Genomic DNA, 16,821 nt, shown 5'->3' with positions numbered 1-16,821 from the left:
TTAGATGACATGTATCAACAGGTTTCTAGGTATCCATCTATAAAGATTATTGGTTCTCACTTATTATGATTTAACTGGTTTGATATTAATCATAGTGACTTACAATTATATATATTACCTTTTGCTTTTACTGTTCTACTGACATATTTAGTTAATTTCCTTTAAATTATTTTGACTATTTAGTTGATTTGCTTTATTACTTCAGGTTTGACTTCAGATTTCCACGTCTGTCCTTACAAGAGTGGGAAAACATGTTCATATTAAAAGAACATGTAAATAATATTTAAACACTTCTGTTGTGAAACAGCAGACTCAAACACTTAAATACTGAACCATGTTTTGCAGAAAGACAGATGCATCAGCTGAACAACAACAGTTTTAATACCTTTAATACGTTCAACCATCTTTAATATTTCTGGTTATCAGCACAAGCAGGTTAAAATATTCTCTATGGAAACAGGTATTACCGGTATTTCAACATCACTATACAACTTCCGGTCATGACAGCAGAGGTGTTCCCTCTGAGAATCCTGGCTCTGCGAAGACATTCCTTTGTTCTTTTAAGAGTTTAAGAGTTGGATGCACAAGGTTACATTTATTTAGGATTATTTCTAATCTGCACAGGGTCAAAGTGTGAGGGTTCCCCAGTCCTCCCTAGGGATGGGTATCGTTTAGGTTTTATCCGATACCGGTGCCAAATCGGTACTTTTGAAACGGTGCCGGTGCTCAAACGGTGCTCAAACCGGTGCTTAAAGAATGGAGAACACAAAATTGGTCCAAAAACCTCTCATGTTCAGCTGGTTTTTTGTAAAAAGATAACAATGTTAGCCTTTTCTGCAGCTATGGGGCATATATGGTATCACTCTTGGCTGGAAGCAGTGCTTAATCAATGGAAAAAACACAAACTTTGTCCTAAACCTCTCATGTTTAGCTGTTTCCCACTTTTTCTTTGGTCATTTTAGCCTTTTTGGCCAGGGTGAAGGGAGTATCTGCCATCAAACAAGAAGACAGCCGCATGTAGCTATGATGATGTTTGCTAGTTCACCTTACATGCATTAATGTAATAATGTGTTTAGCCTACTCAACGTAAATTACACACGAACAACATTAAGCTACTCATGCAGAGAAGAACGGCTGCTGCTGCATCATCATCCTCATCATTTCTGCTACACTGGCAGGGCTAGGGGCCAGGACTCTCCTCTTCGTGTTTTTGGGGGATGTTGCTAACTCCGGGTCTGATAACAGGCAACCCACCCGCAGTAGATGTGCTCGGTGTGAGGTCTCGCAGCAAGCTATCAAATACGGCGCATTTCTCGGCTTTTAAAAAAAACGCTATGCGTCGCCAGGTGTTTCATCGGATTCGAGGTGTTACCTCCTTTGACAGTATCACAGTATCAGCTTAAAGCACTTGTTGCTGCTGAGTTTGCATCTTTTGCTGTGAAGTACAGCCAGACTTTTGACCGCTTCGCCTTGGGCATTTTTAATCTGTAGCTCTGCTCTAAAAAAACGTACGTACCTGGACCCGCCTACTATCCTCGGAAACGTAAAATGATTGGCTAGAAGTGTATCACAGCTCAGGGAAAAAAAGCACCGAAATAAAGCACCGAAATGTGCGCTGCTTTTCGGTCTGGTTACTACCGTTTATGTCAGAACCGGTGCCATCATGGCACCGGACACCGGTACCCATCCCTAGTCCTCCCTGTGTGCTGTCAGCGCCTCTCTCCCTCGCTCTGTCATTCTTTGGTTGTTTTGATGTCTACTTCATAGGCAGGGCTAATTCCAGCTCCCTACAAATCACTCCCTTGAGTGATCGCTACCACTTCTTGGCAGTCACTCCTCACTGGATCGTCGACCTACCACGTTAGTTAAGCCCCAGCCCCTCGGGTATTTACTGCTTACCATGTTTCCCTGTGTGATGGTGTTCTCCGGTGTTCCATCCTAGGTGTTTGGTGAAAGTGTGTCCACAGGTTTATATTGTGATGTGGATGTGTGGACCTCCCCGTTTGTTTCCTAATCAGGCCCCCTCCTGTTAGGTGTACATTCCCCTAAGTCTTGTGTTTGGTGTTAGGAAATTTAAATAAACCTGTTGAACTTTTGGAAAAGTCCCGCTTCCGAATCTTGCTAGCTTGCATTGGATGTGACAGAACAACCCAGCCACACATCAAGGACTCAGGCTCTGACCCTGTACGCCTCTCCACCTAGGAGGCGCAGCTCAGCAGGCATGAACAATTATTCTGCCTCTTCTCTGGCAAACAGGACTCCATGGTTCTAAAAATTGCAGATATGCTCAAGCAATCTCTAACTCCATCTAATGCCAACATTTCACCTCAACAGCTACCAGCAGAACCCTGACCATCCTGCACTGAGAGAGGACTGTGCCAACTCCTGATGAGTTAGAGAAAAGTACAGGTTTTGTCACTCAGTGCTCACTAGTTTTTCAACAACAACCCTGGACGTATAAAACAGATGGCTCCAAAATAGCCATTTTGTTCAGTTGCTCCAGGGCCAGACGCTAAAGTGGGTCAATGCTTTTTTGAGATCAAACTTTAAGGTCAATGAACAGGTTCGATGGTGCTGCTCAGTCATCAATGTTCGATGACTGAGCAGGTGAAAAACAGTCTTTAAAATCTGGAGAGCTGGAAATAATAGGCTCAGAAATGATAACAGTCTGGGATTGAGACTCCACAGAAACCTTAACAGTCTCTGTGCACAAAGTCTCATGAGTCTTTGGGGGCAGCTTACTAAACTCAGCAGTCCAGCAAACTCAGGAGGTGCCAAAACATAATATTCTCTCCCGGAGTTAGCTGACTGGACAGCATGAGCAACAGTCTCAGCATTTGAACAGGAAAAGTGCTCTCGTGATTCACCACTGTGTGCTGCTCTGTAATCTTGGGAACGGGCTGTGAAGAGGAGTGGCGGCGGCGAGGGTGCTGTTTCCTCCTGGATGAAGGAATTGGAAATGGTGGAGAAATGGAGACCTGCTTCACATCCTCTGATCACATAGCCGTCAGGAAGGAGGCCGGCGAATGGGCAGGTGAACGAGGTCCCAGCGGGTGTGTGGAGGGAGAGGAATTCTGAGACACCGGCGCAGAAACTCTGTCCTGTTGTAGCGACCGCTGATTAAGCTGCTTCTGTTGCATCGGCGTGGAGAGAGAGAGAGACCAAGTAAAATTGCCCTGACGTGCTCCCCCCCACGCAGCTATGGTCCTGACAAGAATGGTGTTTGTGGCAAATTGCTGAATCTGGGGGTTGATTTTCACTATTGCTTCCAACGCTCTCAGTTCCTCAGACATAACCTGCAAGCTATCAGACTGGGGGATGCCATCCAGCAATTTAACCAACCTCTCCATCTCAGCCTCAAACTCCAAAGCGGAGCAGTCTGCGGGGTCCATCTTCTGGTCGTGACCTTCTGTTATGTGTTATGTGCAGGCAGGAACCAAAGTGCAGACACTCGGAGGCAAAACGTGAACTCAAAAGATCTTTATTGCTGAACATAAAATAACTAAGTGAAAATATCAATAAACTAAACAGGCAGGCTGGCAAACGGAACACACAGTGTGGGATGAGAGCAAACATGAGGGTAGATCACAGCACAGACAAAGGAAAACACAGGGCTTAAATACACAGAGGGAGCAATCAGGGAATAGGAGACAGGAGGGAAACATGTGGAACAAGGGCTAACAAGACAAGAGAAGCAAAACCAGTTACATTAACATGAGACACAGAATTTCAAAGTAAAACAGGAAACATAACACAGAGACGTGGACTTGACAAGGGGATAGGGCTGACAGTGGAGACGGAATAACCAGAGAACAAAGAGACCGAAACCAGAAGACAGAATTCTAAGAAACCCAAAGACTAGAAAGGATAAATAATGGCAAAATCAAAGTTCGATAATAATGTAAACTCACTTGCATCTTACATAGGTGCGCTTATTCTTTGCTACGGTACTTTACTGTTCCAGTGAAACAAGAAGATTTCTTTTTAAAGTACATTTTTGTCCATCTTGTGATCTCATTTGCCATATTCTCTTAATACCTTAGAGCTATTTCAAGGGGGAAGAATGTTAGATACAATTTTTAAATCAGGTTGTGATCTTAAAGTCAATCTCACAGCACTGATTTTAGAGCAATGTGCACCAGTTGTAATGTCAGTTAGAATTCCAAACTGTCCTTTCTCCAGTATTGGTTATGGTGAAATGTAAGTTGTTCTTTTGTGTGGTTGCACACTGCCCATGACAGCGTCGCTTAGTAAACTGTACAGCAGAAGTTTCAATTCACTTTTATCTATACATCACCAAATTACAACAACAGCCAGCTGGTAGTGAGACTGTTAGTCACACACGGTGGACAGAAAGTAATTTTTGAATTTAGAAAAAATAAAATGACTCAATTATCATTTATGGTTTTATTTATTATTACACCTTTTTTCCAGTCTTCTTACAACTATGACAAAGTGTGTAAGGACTGTATGGGGGACCGTATCTTAACTATTAAGCTCACCATTTTAACATGATGTGTACATTACTTCGATAATATAAGCATGACAAGGAGTTTATGAGTTATCTTATATAACACCTGTTTTTCTTTTCTCAAAAAAAAAGACAGAAAACTTCACAATATGTTCTTTTCGTTATATATGTTATATTTTTCTAAATAATGTTGAGGCAATTGGATTGCTCAAATGAAAACATTTGATCTCTTATGTGTTTTTGTCATGTTGTTCAAAATTCAGATGATGACAGAACAGGAAGCCACAAAGCAACCATATTTTTCTCAAGTTTAACTCAACTTAATATTATTTGTATGGCCGTATTGCAACAACAATCTGCTACTTAATGTTTCTATATGTATTGTGCATTTCATAGGAATTATTGTTTCATGATTTGGTTTACTCTGCATTTGGTTCAGATGATGTGAGTTAAAGTTGTAGACATCCAGAAAAACTCTACTATGGTCAGGTGACTATAAAGGAAGTTGTCACGGTTCTGGGTCTTTGAGACCCAGCATTTTGAGTTCTTGTAAGTTTAGATTATGGTTTATGTTCTAAGTCCTTGGTTGTACTGTTTTAATTATTGTCATTTCCCTAAACAACTTATTCAGATCGGCTCTGCTATTTTAACAGTTGACCCAACCCTGCTCTCCTATCACCATATGAGAAGATTATCTCGTGAGTCTTCTTAGAGAGAAACAAACATGCTGGCATGAGACTGAAACAAATATAACAGAAAGTTGGACAGTGATGTGATCATTCTAATGTTTGGACACTAGACGTTATCTCGTGAGAGTCAAACAACCAACTCAATGTGTGCATTTGATCTCAGTCAGGTCGGCTCTTATCAGCTGACCCAACCCTGGTCTCCTATCACCAACATCTCGTCTCATGTTGCCATGAGACTGAAAGAAATATCACAAAAGGTTGGATAGTGTTGTGAAAATACCTGTAAGACCTGTGGGTTACACCCAAAATGTTTTCATTCACTCGTGTTAATGAGCTAACAATGAACCACAATTACTGAGGAAGGGCTGCTGTCAAGAAATATTTCTGTCAGTCAAATGTTCGGTCAAACCAATGTTGTGATGGAGAAAAGCACAAAGTTCTGTGTGAATGTTTTAATCAGCAAAACTAATTGTTTGATTTCAGCTGATGCGCATGTGTTGCTGCCACTGTTTCACTTCAGAATTGGTTGTGGAAGTTTTTTTTGTTTTTTTTTTTACTTAGAATATGTTTCACCTTTTCTTGTGAGCAGAATCTCTGATTCAGTGAAGGGACTTTACTAACATATCAGTTAGATGTTTCCCCTATTTTGAAAGATAACAAAACTATAACTAATATTTAATTATTTAGTACTTTAATCAGACTACCCCTGTCGCAGTCCCTATTGTCTTTGTTTTCTTCTGTTAAGTGTACTCTCATTTTGTTTCCAGTTCAGTTTCCAGCCCTCCTAGTTTTGATTTTTGATTTATGCGTGCAAAGCAGTGGACTTTGAGTTAAAGTTCTGTCTCCACGAGTTTGCATATTGGGTCCTTTTCCCTGCCTGCCTGCACACAGCCATGAGAACCTTAGGGGAACCATCTATGAAACCTCTGAAGTTCGTGGATGACATGACCACCACTGGTCTGATCTTTAAATCTCACCCACTCCTGTGAGGAGAATCTCTCAGTCAATGAAGGGACTTCATTTTAATGTGATGTTTCCAAAATAATAACACATTTATAACAATTATTTATTATTTTAATCCAAATACGCAATAAGTTGTTCAAGACAGTTGTTTTTAAATTCTAAATAATTAGAATTTAATAGATATTATAAGTATTCGAATATAAAAGTAAAATTAATCGAAGCACAAGGACAATAACACTTGCAGTTATGAATTAACACAATCAATAATTAACACCAAATAAAATAAAGAAAAACAAGTTCTAGTCATCCTCAGCTAAAGCAGTCACACTATTTTCAGAGTTTAATTTAATATCTTATTGCAAACTGTAGCTTGAGACCCTGAACAGCTGCTGTGAGCCAGCACTATAACGGGACTGAATAACTAAAATCTCAGCTTGCATCAAATTATTAACTCATCCATCATATAGCCGGTAATCTACTTGTTTAATGACTTAGAAAGATCATTCATGTATAAATTAAAGCAGAACAGGTGACAATATCTCACCTTTTTTGAACCGCATATGATCAAAGTCATGTTTTTTCTGTTATATTTGAAAGCAACAAATTCAATTCAGTTCAAAACTTCCTTCAAAACATATCTACAAGAATCTTTGCTGTTTTTAAAAAAAAATCTAAATTACTGTTATTACACTCTGCATCTGAATACTCAAAACACAGTTTGCAAGGGACAATTTAGGTCTTTTGAGCTTAACATAGCTGTCCCACAGGAAGTAATGTGGGGGGCACAGCTTTCACTTTTCATTAGAAAATCATTTTAATGTTTGGACAGAAGACGTTATCTCGAGTTCATGTATTTTTAGATTATGGTTTATGTTCTAAGTCCTTGGTTGCACTGTTTTAATTATTGTCATTTCCCCAGGTTTCAGTTATGGTTGTCAAGGGTTTAGTTCTTATGTTTTGTGAGATGGCTTCCCTGTGTTCCCTGCTGTGTTTACTGTGCCTTTCTGTCCCATGTTTCAGGACCCTATGTTTCGTCTTCCCAGTCTGTTAAGTTTACATGTCTTGAGTTCAGTCAATGTGTTTCCTGTTTGACTTTGAAGAGGTCCTGTGTTCCTGTGTTTAGTTTTACACTCCCCTTGTGATGTCGTTATGTTCATGTGTGTCAGCTCATGTGTTCCCACTTCCCTCATTATCCTGCTGTGTGTATTTAGTCCGTGTGTTTTCAGTCATTCCTTGTCAGGTTGTCTGCTCCACGTCGTGTCTTCAGGTATCTGTGTCAGTTCGCCATGTTTAAGGTTTGGTTCACCCAGTTTAGGTTATTGTTTAGCTTCACCCTTGCCCTTTGTTTGTATTTATTTTGCCAGCCTTAATAAACTGCTCGTTTTCTGTTAATCCACGTCACGTTTCACATTCTGTTTTTGGTCTGCATTCGAGTCCTTTTTCACAACACATACAGTCTGCCTCAGCCAGGCTGTGACAGGAGTAACCTGGGACAACAGCTTTCACTTTTCATTAGAAAAGCATTTCTTTGTTTTTGTTGGACATAATAAGCCTGTCACTAAACAACTTATTCAGATCGGCTCTGCTATTTTAACAGTTGACCCAACCCTGCTCTCCTATCACCATATGAGAAGATTATCTCGTGAGTCTTCTTAGAGAGAAACAAACATGCTGGCATGAGACTGAAACAAATATAACAGAAAGTTGGACAGTGATGTGATGATTCTAATGTTTGGACAGAAGACGTTATCTCGTGAGAGTCAAACAACAAACTCAATGTGTGCATTTGATCTCAGTCAGGTCGGCTCTTATCTTTCTACAGCTGACCCAACCCTGGTCTCCTATCACCAACATCTCATCTCATGTTGCCATGAGACTGAAAGAAATATCACAAAAGGTTGGATAGTGTTGTGAAAATACCTGTAAGACCTGTGGGTTACACTCAAAATGTTTTCATTCACTCTTGTGTTGAGAAGCTAACAATGAACTGCAAATATTCAGGACGGTCTGTAAAGAAACACTTTTGTCAATGAAATGCTTTGATGGAGAAAAGCAAAAAGTTCTGTTCAGTTGATGTTCACGCTGTCCTTTGTTTCACTTTTCTGTGTTTCTAAGACAGTTTTCTCTTAATGTTTGTTATGTTTGTTCTTCATTGTTGTGTTTATGTGTTTTTACCCACCTCCATGTGGACAGAAATACAACTCAAAGTAAGGAATTGGTGCTAAAAACTCATTGTGCTCCTCCACCTAATAAGACACAGATTTAACTCACTAATATGGTTGTTATGAAATGACTTCCAACTTTCCTCTTTGGCAGCTTTTGCAGAATTATGATGTGAAAGCACTTTAGGTTTAAAGGTGATACATACATGAATGAACTTGATGAAATTAAATTTTAGCTGACATTTTTCTTTTATTCTTTAAGTCAACAGTTTCTTCTGATGGGAGGCCGTGCTGTCATGCCCCAGGTTAAGAAGTGTGATATTCTGATGTTATTATAGTCTAAAAGTATTTTCTCTGACATAGAAATAAACCTAAACAGTGTGTTTTCCCTGAAGATTCATAGATTTGGTTTTCCTTGTCTTCTGATTGGAGTTATTTTTGTAACTCCAATCAGAAGTTAAATAAAACCGCCTTTAGTTCACCTCTCTTGTTTCTTCAGTCCACCTCTGCCTGTCAAACAGCTGGCATTCACACCCAGCAACGCTGTGAAGAATCTTTGAGTCATTATTGACCACAATATGTTCTTCAGTTCACATATGAGTTAATGCTCCATTTGAACAATATCTCTAATATTAGAAACATCCTGAAAAACTAGTTCATCCAGCTAAGCCCCAAATGGCTTTCTGAGCTTCCTGCTTGAAAATTACATGCTCAAAATGAATGGAGTGTTTCTCTGCAATTACAAACTCTGTGTAAACAATCCTGAAATCAAAATAAAGATAACACTTGATATTTCATCAGTGGTGTAAAGATTTCAGCAGATGTTACTGTGTCAAAGTTACTGAGTCTAGAACACAGAAAAACTAAGTAGATTTTTTTCATCGCCTAATATATTTATTTATTTAGCATATAACCCTTTTAAAAACATGCTTTAGTTCACCTTTTAATCAAAAATTCTGTAATCAACACATAAACATCATCTGTGCAAAGATTTATGTTTCTAAAGTCAAACAGTCAAATTACAGCACATTTAATAAATAAATATTCAGGCATTGTCCAGCCATGTACAATTTCAGCACACTGGGCATCATATATGAGTTGCATTTTTTTAGGTGTTAAACAGCAGAAATTATTTAACTTCATTAACATGTCTAAAAAAGCTTGTTTTTTGAATATAAGAATTAGCCACAGCTGGCCCTTTCTGCCCTGCGCACGGAGCCTTTAAATGACCTCTGGAGCTTTAAACTCTGAGGGGCTGTAACTTTGGCTACAATTTGCATGATTGACACCTCTTTTTAATCATTTGAGCCAATAGAATCACAGTTTATAAGGCTGCGGAAACAAGCAATCGGCTGAGACTGAAGAAGTCACTTAGATGAGTGATGAAACATTTCTCCCACCGAAAACACTACGTCCAGATGAACAGAATCAACTTTTTGGAGCTACACTATATTGTTCTTTCCTTTTGATTTTTTTTTTTTTTATATTTAAAGATTTTTTGGCGATTTTTGGCTTCTGTTTTTGTTGGTTTGGGAGCAGATACAGGGGTTAGGGCTAACAGCAGCTGCTGTGCTGTTAGAAAAATTCAGGAAGAATCTCATTTTAAGTCCTCTTAGTACAAGTCAAGTAAAGCAAAACATCTTTTACATTATAAATCACTCCTTGTACTTTAGTGTTCACTTTTATTATTGAGTACTGTGTGGTAATACATAGAAAACTTCGCTTCAACCATTAAGTACACTTCAGAAAAAAAAACAATCAGGAGCATTAATCCAGTTTCATTTAGAGACCACACAAACATTTTCTTTGGAAGTAAACCATCTTGAAGTTGATGGACCTCTTATAATATAAAACTACATGAATTATATATAAAGCCAGATATAATATGTTACCAGGACATGTACAGGGGACGTTTTTGATAGAGAGGGAAAGTTAAAGCTGAAGACTGTTAATGCACAAACAATAGTTAAACATTTTATCTTATTTGTGGAGTAAAACTTTTGAACAGTTTTACAGTGAACCTACATAAATGTTCAGGAATTATTCAGTATAAAAAACATTTCTGAAACTCCTTTTGGAAGCATATGTTAATGACTTCCAGGATTCCAGGGGACCAGCTCCACTCACTCCTCACAGCAAATTCCTTCCTCGCACACACATCCAAGCCAAACAGCCAACACTCTAAAAACTAAAACTGATTTTTACACCTAAAAATATTGAGTAGATTGGAAACCAGTCAAATCTGTTCAATATACTTGATCAATTGAATAACTAAAGCTTAAACATATAAAGTTGAAATGAATAATAGTAGTTGTTACACCAACATGAAAAAACTGAGTAAATAACACTGACATGCTTGGTCATTGTAACTGAAATATAGATGGTCTGTTAATCCAAAATCATTTTCCATTTACGTAATATGACCATCACCAGTAGGCCACCGAGACTGTCGGTGCTGGGGCTGGAACCGGCAACCTTCTGATTACAAGACGAACTGCCAACTCTTGAGCCACAATCGCCCCCTAACATTGAAGGATAAATGGCAAACCAGGAGAGCAAACACAAAAGCTCAGAGTATTTAAAAAACAAAATGAACAAAAGAATGAAAAAGGCTCATGGTACAATAAATAATATTGATTTGAATAATTAATGATTTTAGTACAAGATACTGATGAGTATAGATACATATTTCTCAAATATTTTGATTCAATCTTAAACAAAAATATTAAGTACACGCAAAGAAGGTATTCTGTGAACCACATACTGAATTTCCTGTCTGAGATAAATGTAAATACATACCTTAATTTAACAAAAACACATACGTTAAGATTTTAGACATTTATTTCAACTTCTCACACTCAAATAATTACTAAAAGGACATTCATAGATTTTTATCACGCTCATCTAACTTATATTTATAGTGATATTTACTAAGCCTCTGAATTATTTTTTAGAGTGAATACACACGCTCAGGGGTCCAGGGATCAGGATATAAAACTGGTCCGGGGAATCTATACACAGAAACGAATGTTACTTCAAGGCAAAGGCGGGAGCTCAACATGAGGTTCGCCCAGGCAGTGTGACAGGAGAAAGAGTGAGCAAGAGAGAGAAACCAATATGAGAACCAATATAACATATGAGATCACATGTACACCTGACTTTGACATATTCTGTGATGACATACAGGAACTATTTTGTAAGAATGGATTTTCACCAGAAAATGTGGGAAAGCAAATAGAAGATTTGAGCAAGAAAACTGGAAAACCAAGAGAAGAGTTCACAGTCGTGCTGCCACTGACACATGAACCCTCAGATTACTGTTTCAAGTCCTGCACCATCCAGCAGCTTTTCAGTGAACTGGACAAACTGGCTAAACACAGACGACCTGAGTCAACAGATAACAGGTTAAACTGAAAGTAGAGACTGACTGATTGTCAGAGTTAACTTCATGGAAACCAGATTTAAAGCACATTCTTTTTAACAGTTTATAATGTTACTCTGGAATATTTTGGAAATGTATTTTATAAGAAAAGTCTGACTTGTTTACTCAATTCTAGCAGCAGCCATGGATTACAAACTATGTCAAACATGCCAAAGACAGGTAAACCCCATCTTACACAGTATCAGTATCTTACTAATATATTAAAAGGTGAAGTGTTCAGTGAAGGTGGATTGTTTAACTGAAGTAGTAAGTTTTATATGACCTTTAATTCAGGTGGCAGTCATGGCAAAGATTTCTTCACTGACCCCAAGAAGTGTTTAAAAAGTAAGACCAGTGCTTTGCTGATGTGTTTGAACTTACAGAAAGCAAAATATTGCAAGAAAGGTCTACTGATGCTAGCCAAGTTACTGTGGTTAAATGCAGCTTCACATTTATTTATTGTATAGCATAACAACTGATTACTATCAAATCATTATTGCCATACATCAATACAGGAAACACACTGGTACCACAGTAAACCTCGTTCTACTGGGAATGGCTGGAACTGGAAAGAGTGCCAGTGGAAACACCATCCTCGGAGAGAAGAGCTTCATGTCTAAACCCAGTTCAAAGCCGGTCACCACAGGTGGCAGAAACTGAGATGAATGACTTACGTGTACGTGTGATTGATAGCCCTGACATCTTTGATGATGACATTGAAGCATCAGTTCGGGACAAACATGTAAAAAAGTGTAAACAGCTCTGTGAGTCAGAACCCTGTGTTTATGTACTCGTGATGCATGTGAGCAGATTTACAGATGGTGAGAGAGACATCATGGAAAAGTTAGAAAAAGCTTTTGGGAGAGAAGTTAAAGAAAAAACGATCGTTCTGTTCACATGGGGAGACGACCTGCAGCAGGCAGGAGCTTGAAGGATTTCCTGCATTCCTGCCAACCTGGTCTAAGGGAAATAGTTGAAAAGTGTGGAAACAGGTGTGTTCTCTTTGAGAACAGCAGGTCAAGTTCACAGGAAGTGGAAAAGCTGATTGACACTGTGATCGGGCTGTTAGAATAACAGGCAATATAACCTCAGGTGTCAGAGTTATGTCTTATGGTTTGTCTCTGTGTAATCCTTAGTTGCTGTCTCCCTGGTCTGCTATATCCCCGTGTCCAGTCAGTGTCTGTCTGCCCTGATCCCACATCTCTGTTCCCTCTGTTGCAGTGCCTGCATGTGAGTCTGTGTCTTTAGTTCAGTCTGTGTCATATTTCCTGTTTTATTTTGAAGGTCCTTGTCTGATGTTAATGTATCTGGTTTTGCTTCCCCTTGTCTCGTTAGGCCTGATTTGCCCCAGCTGTGTTTCCCTCCTGTTACCCATTCCCTGATTGTTCCCTCTGTGTATTTAAGCCCTGTGTTTCTTTGTGTCTGTGTCACAATCTACTCTCATCTTGCTGTGTAAATTTATTTTTGTACTTTTGGGTTTGTTACGTTTTTGCCATCCAGCAATAAAGCTGAGTTTTGGAAGTACACTTTTGCCTCAGAGCGTCTGCACTTTGGGTCCTCCTTACCACCACTCCTGTCTGCACACAGCCCTAACCTGACAAAATAAGCATTAACAATATATATTTAAATCTCAAAACTAGCTACGACAAAGAAACCTTCTGGGTGCGCAGTCTGCACCTTGTTGATAGCGAGACTGTTCTGCTAGTTCCAAGTTAACATTAGCATTTGGTGGAAGATATACTGCTATTACAAGTAGCGAGGAAAACTCTCTTGGTAGGTAGAAAGGGCGACACTTCACAATTAAAAAAAATCCACCTGGAGTTGAGCAGTGGCGACTCACTTCAGCAGAGTTCATGCACGATAGTTTGTTGAAACCACCACCCCGGCTCCTACCAGATAAGGAGCCTTTCTGTCGGCTTGATAGCATGCTAGCCCGGTTAGCTGGATAGCCGAGTCAGCAATGTCCGCATTCAGCCATGTTTCCGTGAGGATGTAAACACAATTCTTAAACTCACTCTGGGTCGAGTGCTGGAGCCACAGATAATCCATTTTACTGTCCAAGGAGCGAACGTTGGAGAGCAGGATGGATGGAAGTGCTGGTTGGAACGGGTTAGCCTTTAGCCTAGCGCTAGCACTGGAATGCTTTACTCGCTTTTTTTACATGCGCAGCGCCAGCTGTGCCTCGGTGGGGGGTGGAGTTATTATATAACTCAGCAGCCGGCTGATGAAAAGTCCGGGAATCCGGCTGCGGTGAGGAGCGTCGCTTCTTTGACGATGCCAGGGCCGGCGCGTCAGGCTGAGGTTCCACCAGCTGGTTGGGCTGGAAAGCACCCTGGTTAGGAGAATAGAGGTGGAGAGTGTTAAGCAGAAAATCCGCCACAATCGGAAAAAGATGTCCGACACCCAGGGAAAACAAGTTGGCGTTCCCTGCAACCGCTTCTCCACAGCACGACGTAAATCCTCCGCATGTGCTTCCAGCCACAGGTCACACAGACGATTTACTTTGTCTGTCACCTCCCTCCTGAACCTCTCCGAAAGTCTGCTCGGTCCATCTGGCGGGATCATTCTGCCACGGTCGGCGATGGCCAACCAGGGGGAAGTGAGGAATGAGGACCCAGGCGCGGAGCTCTGTGTGCTTAGCAGTGCGTTTATTTACAGTGGCATGGAAAAATAACAATAAATCCTCAGCGCGTTCCCGACTCCCGTTACGTGTCTTCTTCCCAGTGTCAGTGTCCCTTCTCCCCGCTCCTTGTGAAGTCTGAGCACCCTGTGCTGGCTGTCCTCTCGTCTCCCCACTTCTCCTGGGGAGATAACAAACAGGCAGCCGTAAGACACACACACAATGCGGAAGACCAATCATACTGACTGGCCGAGAGCCTAACGTGAAATCACACAATGATCCCACATCGGAGAGAGCTCCACCACACTCTCAAGTAGCTCCTCTGACGAGGCCTGATCAGCTGCAGGTGTGTCACAGACTTCAGGTGTGGCCAATCACCTGCCAGGGCCACACACACACCTACATACACACATATATCTACAAGCAGGGAGAACGAGGGACAGCAATAACAAAATACATATATTATCATATATGCATATTATCAAGTCCATAACTGCTCAGAGTCCCTGGGTCGCTTAGACCCAGGACCCTGACAAATCCCACTTAAAACCCACTTTTTAGCCTATGTGGTACCCACATGGTACCCACAAAAAACTTGAAAGATGGGGCCCGGGTGGGTTTCTGTGTACTTTGCCCAGTTGGGGCCCATTTAGTTCCCAGATTTTACCAATATTTAGCAAAAAAGTTTGGGAACCACTGCCTTACAATATAAATAAAACTGAATTGGTTTGAATCCTGGAAAAGAACAACGGGACACAAAAATCTTAGCTTTATTGAATTTGTTTTTCCAGTTTACAAAGGTTAACAAGCTTTCATTGCCTCATTTGACAAAACTCCATAGAAAACCATAAAAGGTCATTCTTCTCTTCTTGTCTGTATGGTAATTCATATGATTCAGTAAAAGGACTAGATGTTACAATCCCTGACAATGCATTGCTTTAAATGGAGAAAATTAAAAAACAACAACAAAAAAACATCTTTTCCAAGCACTTTAAGTTATACATTATTCTGGTCTTTGAGTATTGTGTTTACCACCTTCATTAGTTTTTCAACCTGATCAGGACCTGATTTGTTGTTCTCAAAGAGAACACACCTGTTTCCACACTTTTCAACCATTTTCTTCAGATCAGGTTGGCAAGAATGAAGAAAATCCTCCAAGCCCATTCCCGCCTGCTGCAAGTCATTTCCTCGGGTGAACAGGATGATTGTTCGTCCTCTAACTTCCCTCCCAAAAGCTTTTTCTAACTTTTCCATGATGTCTCTCTCATCATCTGTAAATCTGCTCACATGCATCACAAGTACATACACACATGGTCCTGACTCACAGAGTTGTTTGCACCTTTTCACATGTTTGCCCCTAACTGATGGAGCAATGTCATCATCAAACATATCTGGGGTATCAATCACATTTACGTCTACACCACTGATCTCAGTTTGTACATTCTGGCAATTTGTGGTGACGGCCGTTGAACTGGGTCTAGAAAACAAAGTGTTTCTGTCCAAGGATGGTGTTCCCACTGGCACTCTTTCCAGTCCCAGCCATTCCCAAAAGAACAAGGTTCACTGTGGTGCCAGTGTGTCGTCCTGCATAAATGTATACCAATAATAATGTAAGTGAAAGTGAAAAAAAGAATGTGGTTAAAATGAGTGAATCTTTGTTGCTGTGTTTTTCATTAAGTGCTCTTTGCTTCAACCATCATGAGAAAAATGCTGATTGACTGAATAACCTGTTAGTATGTTCTTATATAGTACTTAAAAAGAGATTGTGGTTTACCTGTCTTTGCCTCGTCAGTGTGCGGTCTTGTTTATACATTGTAATCCACGGTCCCAACTACAAGTAGATATAGAAGAAATACGAATTAATCAATAAGCTGCTTGTTGTTCCATTAAAAATTATTACTATAATAGTTTGCAAACATTTCAGAGTTTTTTCTATTAACTACATTTATAAAATATTTCATAGTATACATGTACCCATATAAAGACATTACGTTCACAACTTGATTTACATGCTAAAGCTAAATCAAAAGTGCTCAACTTTAGCTTTACCTCAGTGCGCCGGTTGTCTGTCTTTAGTGTCGTTGCTTCTGAATATGCTGAAAAAACTCCCATGATGCAGGATTTGAACGAAAAACCTGTGGTTCAAATGTCAGTGCCAGCACAACTCTGAACTCTTCCTTTTGTTTAAGTATCCTTATTTAACAATTAGTATATCTCAGTTGTTTTCAGATGATCACATAAATCTTAAATAAAAGTTAACAAATGTCTATTAAGAAATTTATCATGACAGATGTAAAAATAGCCTTTGCTGATACTCTTTAAGAAATCGAGCCCTTTTTTCTCATTACTTAGATTTTTTTTATTGCTACAAAGCAAATACATGTAAAAGCACAACTTACATTAAGTGGAAGTTGTTCAAGTCTGTTGAAGCAAAACTCTGTGTGACTCTGTCTTCTAAAGCTCTGCAGACTGCTGTTCTCCGACTGTATACTACT

The 16,821-nt window shown here is 39.8% G+C and overlaps 1 protein-coding gene across 1 annotated transcript in view; it reads right to left on the bottom strand.

Moving 5' to 3' along the window:
• The window catches only part of LOC113015577 (copper-transporting ATPase 2-like), a 193,707-nt gene that overhangs the window by 172,815 nt on the left and 4,071 nt on the right, over positions 1-16,821 (bottom strand).

Source organism: Astatotilapia calliptera, chromosome 23 (genome assembly GCF_900246225.1).
Source record: "Astatotilapia calliptera chromosome 23, fAstCal1.2, whole genome shotgun sequence".
NCBI classification, from domain to species: Eukaryota; Metazoa; Chordata; class Actinopteri; order Cichliformes; family Cichlidae; genus Astatotilapia; species Astatotilapia calliptera.
The sequence above is the reverse complement of the archived record's forward strand: the minus strand, read 5'-3'. Positions and strand labels throughout refer to the sequence as shown.